Raw genomic sequence first — 6,000 nt, 5'->3', positions numbered from 1 at the left:
GTGTAGTCTAATTTAACCGATACTCCTCCCATGTCAAGAGAGGTTAATTTTAGGAGTCAGGGATTTATTTGGAGGTGCATAGACTGGCGCCCAGAAAGGCATTGCACAATTTGGGAGCAGCAGACACTGATTCTAGCTTATTTCCTTTCTCTTGGCAAACTAGATAACCTACAGCTAATAGCCCTGTAAAGCTGCTGCCATTGCCTCTTTCCAGGGATTAAGGACTCACATGTTGTTGTTTTTTCTATTGGTGGAAAATAAAAATGAGCATTTATGGGACACTGATCAGGTCTGCAAGCCAACTGTAAAGCTGAAAGATCAGTATCTTTAGCCAGTAAAATTGGACCGTGGATATTGAATGACCAATCTGTATTTGTTTTGCATGCTGAAGACCATTTAACAATGTGCATATATTTCCATAGACCTGGAAAGTCAGCTTTTACAATCTTATCTGGCTCCAGAAATAACCTGGAGAAATAAGTTGAATATAAATGCATTGCATAACGCTGAATTAAATCTACAGTTATACAAATAAGAGAATTTAAAATAATGATCAGGTTATAATGCACGTGATAAAAGCCAGAAGATGTGCTTTGGAATCTGATGTTTCATTCTAAACTCATTGTTGTGACAATATAGAAACAATTATAGCAGCTAAAAGAGATCAAGAAACCATTATCTTTATTACTTTGTCTCCCAAACTTAATGTCAGTCACTCTTACTCCTTTGTATGTGACTTGATTTTATCTTATTAAAATCCAAAGGGAAAGGATTATGGAAAATTATACAGCACATATTATTTCTCATTTAATCTGTCTGTTAAATAGATATTCAGGCAATGAAACTATAATTTACCTAAGAATCTCTATAGTGTAATAAGTATTTGGACACCAATTAAATCATTGAGCAATAAAGAATAACTACAGTTCTCTTTTTCTTTTTTTTTTCCAGGAGGGAGACTGTGAACTATTTCTTTAAAACATGGTCCTCTGGGTTTTTTTAAATCAATATGTGGTAGGTACCCAGTATAATGGAACACTTCCTCTGTCTCTGTCTAGCTCTCTCTCTGTATGTGAGATGTACTTCTAAAGTGTATTTTAGATAGTCACAGATAGTGAAGGACTAGGGTGTAGATCAATACCATCATTAAATATAGTTCATTATTTACAAGCATGTAACAGTGGGAAGATCCTCACTAGTGGAATCAGGCCATCAGGGAAAATAGCATAAATTTCAATAGAATAGGTCAATAAGGTACAAAGAAAAACAAATAACTGGTTGAATTCATTTCCCCACAGATCAGAGCAGTTCTTGAGTTCTGCTCCAATATATATATGTTCCAGACTATCGGTTAAAACTCTATAGGGGTATATATTCTCATTTCCAAAGGACATGAGAATATATTCTAGACCCCATAAACTTCACATGTCATAACTGAAAGTGTAATATCATGACCAAGTTGAATTGTTTCCAAAATTCCATGAAAGCACTTTATTGTTTTGCCAAATATTATTTGTTTTAAGATGAATTGTGGTTTTTCTTACTGTTAGCTAAACAACAAAAGGCTTCCATAACTTTCAGGTTTTGGGATTTTTTTTTGAGTAGTTTAAAAGTGTCTGAGATTAATGATATATATGTATACACACACACCTTTGTATTTTATTAACTCATTATATATCATGATCTATATCATATAATGAGGATAATATCATATATATATAAAAGCACAATTTGGTAATACATTTTTTCCAATTTTCAGACCATATTATATATGCAAAGGTTAAGACTAGAGTGATTTTTCACAAATTAATAATTAACCTCTAAAATAAGATTGATGATGGGAAACTGGCACAACCTTAAGTGGATAATTCATTTTTTATCAACTTTCTTTGTTTCCTGCACAGGCACATATAGATAAAACACACACACACACACAACTATCACACCCTCACACACAGAGACACAGATACCCACTCTCTTTATTTTGGACCCCCCGCCCACTGCTCATACACAAAGGCACACACATTTACACACTGCATATAAATATTCACCTCTTCTGTTCAGAGGCTCTCACACAAAACATACAGAGCTTGGGGCAGGTCAAATTATTCATTGTGGCTAATTTATCCATCCTCTTTTTTTCTGTTTGTGAATTATCTGTGAACAAATTATGATTTTTATGCATTTTTAATTTTTTTCAGTTGTCTGACTAGTTTCAGCAAACCAATGTCTGTGAATGACTTATTTGCAGATTTTTCACTGAATATTTGCTATTAAAACCTTGTGATTGGGCAACTAGCTAAATCACATGGCATTGTGTCTGTTTCCTGATTGCTAACAAATTTCTAAACAGGATGAATTCCTAATTCTTTTAGTGAATTATCACAAATATTCCAGGTTCACATTCTAGGTTACTCTTTACTCATAATTCTTCTAATCCATTCTCAAATAGACACAAACTCATGAGAGTGTCACATGCCAGGGTTTGCCATGCTTTTACTTTCCATGAATATTCTTCTGAATAAAAAAATCATTCTAATAAATGTTCTTTGGTCGGGGAATAAAAGAGGATCACGAAAACAAGTAGAGATGGTTGGAATTATTATTTTTTTTTTGCAAACCATTTTTTTCTGCCTATAAATGTTGATTAGTTGAAATTGAAATTTCCTGGTAAAGGGTCAGTTTTGATGGGACTCTCATCTAAAAAAATGGTTTTTGTAATAATAAGTTCTAAAATTGTCAGTTTCCCATCTTGACATTGACATTTTGAAAATGAACAATTCTGTTTTCCTAGTTAGAAATGACTTTCATTTTGAAAGTGAACAAATTATAGTTTAAATAAAAGTGACCAAAATAGAATCAAAATATTTTCACTGACTTTCATTGAAATTGGTTTTTGTTTGTGAGTTCATGAAAATTTTCGAGATCAAATCTTTGTCCTAATAAGGGATGGGAAAATTTGTTGAAATCTCAACTATTTTCCCAGGATGGGAAAACGGTTTCCCACCCAGCTCTAAAAATGAGCAAAGTGTATTTGCTAGTTTTGTTTGCAAGAATATTTGGGAACACTTTTTTTTCTATTAACACATGCAACACGTACTCACAACTCTCTTCCCACTATGCCTCATCCACAAACCAGACCCAACAAAACTCTTAGCCCATATACTCATATGCACACAGCAGACATGCAGTCTCCCCCATATGTAATTACCAGACACAATCACCAGTCACACCCTCACAATCTGCCCATGCACAGTCACTGCACCCCCCATGCATGTATATACACACACACAAACAATCACCACACATACACACTCACCTCACCTCTCCCTCCCCCCAGTGAACAGACACCCCCATGCATATTTTTATTGTATCTGTCAAGAACATGAAAAACCTTTCTGCCAGCACTGAGCACAGGCAATTTATGAGCCCAGCCTGTTTGAGTGAAGAGGGGGTGGGGGTCAGGGGAGAAATGATGGGAGAGAAAATGGCCCATAAATTGTTCACTGTGATTTACACTGCAGTCCATTTGCAGTCCATTCTTTTCGGGAGGCTCACACACAGATCTCTCCCTCTCTTTTTCACTTTGGGGTCCTGAGTCGGCCCAGCTGGAGGAAGACAGCGATCAGAGTTCAGTTGGTGCAGACAGAGCTAAAGTAAACAGACGTGGTCATTCAGCAGGCAGTTAGCAGCCTTTGGACAGATGAGCAGGGCTTTGGGAGGACCACACACACAACCCCCCTCTAGACCACACAGGGACCAGACTGCATTGGCTTTGCACGCTACACATACACACACACACACACACGCAGACACGCAACACTCCTCCCACTACCAGGGGGCTGAGATTTCTTCTGGGCCATAAACGTTTTGGAGGAGCCTTCCTGCCCTGCTCCTGGAAACATTTCCTGCCTCTTACCAGCTCTGCTGCGTGTGCTGCACAAGTCCCCCCTGCTTGCTATGTGATTAACTCCACTATCGTGCTGAAGAACATGGCATACATTCCTGTGCGGGAGACATAGTGTCCTCCTGGAAAAGTGCCACTACTACTTCCACAGCTAATAAAGTCATCTGCAAACCTTGTCCTTGTCTCCCTTCCAGGGAAATTCATACCATCTCTATAATTCCTCTCTCAGTTGCTATCTATTATGCACTCAAGGCTGTCCTATCATTCGGCCTCATTCAATTTCCCTTTGTCCAAATGTCATTTCCAGGAGAAATCACCCATGCCACGCATGAACTGCCTTTCATGCAGTCTTGAAATTATGCTCACACTCAGCATGTGCAACCCTCCCGCGAACTATTCTGTATATAGTTTTCGTTTATTCATCTGACAATATTTAGTTAACCGTTGCTCTCGGCCACTGCACAACATTTAGATGTAAACAACCTTTTTTTCTCTAGTGTATGCCAGGATAAAGTCATGAGGCAGAGACGTTCCTGAATTGCTTTACCACACTCTGCTCAATGTGCCTTTCATTTTCGTGACATTTGTAGAGCTGCTCATACACGTTCTTTCCACCACCACCTCTCCTTTTTCCTATGAAGAGTGATTACCCTTGGGTTCTTTCATAGCCCAGGTGAGCGTGTTATTTATTTTCTGTATATCTGTGGCACAAAGGCTTGGACCCCGAGTGGAGCGTATGTTTGTGCTCTTGCATTGTTCTTTTATTAGCACTGGGCCCAAACAAAAAATCTGGATTGGAACACTCTGGGGCACTGGGGAAATTGGTAGAGCCCAGATCTGAGCCCAAATTTTGTAGCTGACTCTTTAATAATGGCCTGAACTATCTGTAAGAGCTGTTTAAACACTGTTCAGATTCAGAGCTGAATGTTGCACCTCAGACTCATTTCTATTACTTGCAGTGATGTAAGCATGCATGGTGCTGTCAAAAGGGGAGAACTATGCTGCCGACAAGTTCCCTGCCCTGAAGGGTGAGAAGCACAAGCTAAAGGCACAAACGAATATAGTGCAAAACAATAGGAGGCAATACAATTACAGAAACCATGTGGCTGATGGCAATTATCAGTGGAATGCATCATGCATGGAACGAGTTAGTTTTAAGGACATTTTTGCAAGAGGAAGACAGGGGGAGATTTAACCTGGATAGGTTCCATGCGTAGGGGGTGGTTTGGAAGGAGGCATGGTGTAACCTAAAGGAGTCTTTTCTCCAGTGACCCAGGGGGCAGGCAGAGGAGTTAGCTTTCCATCATAATGACACCCCCCAAACTACTGCTCAGGCTGCAAGTCAGATCCACTCCTCCAGTCACTCTCCATCTGCAAAGCCTCAGCGCATTGCAGGGATGCTGACTCCTGGCCATACATCTTCATTTGATAAGGTCATTTGTGATGGGGAGCTGCTGAGCTGCCATGTTCTGAGAGAACGGCGGCGCTGCTGGAAGCTGTCTTTTGGAGCGACGCTTACATAAGGTGTGGGTGTAATCTGGAAATTCCTGCTCCAGTTGAGAAGGCTAGATTTATATCTGGAGCTGGAGCTCATATTTTGAAGCCATGACAACAGTGACAACACATCCCCTGAGGACCCACTCCTATTCCATAGAGTCTGCCCAGCATCTGCCCACACCTCGTATGCACCAGCTGGCAGAGGAATATGCTGCACTGCATGAAGACGTGTAGATGCAGACGCCCTCCCCCTGCACAGAGTGATGCTTTGCAATGGCTCCCTGAGCTCCCCTTGGGGGTGCTGCAGCTCCAGAGTACACCTGTGTGACATGACTGGGCCCACCTTTGCTGTAGGGGAGGACTTTTCCCCAGGGCCTACTGGCTGGGATGCTGAGAATTGTTGCTTTCCTCTAGCACAGTGGTTCTCAGGGGCCCCCTGGGAGGCCATGAGCAGGTTTCAGGGGGTCCACCAAGCAGGGCCAGCATTACGCTCGCTGGGGCCCAGGGCAGAAGTCCCATAGTATGGGGCTGAAGCCCAGGGCCCTGAGCCCCGCCACCTGGGCTGAAGCCGAAGCCTGAGCAATGTAGCTTTGTGG

The sequence above is a fragment of the Dermochelys coriacea genome, chromosome 12 (genome assembly GCF_009764565.3).
Source record: "Dermochelys coriacea isolate rDerCor1 chromosome 12, rDerCor1.pri.v4, whole genome shotgun sequence".
NCBI classification, from domain to species: Eukaryota; Metazoa; Chordata; order Testudines; family Dermochelyidae; genus Dermochelys; species Dermochelys coriacea.
This window is presented reverse-complemented; position numbering follows the sequence as displayed.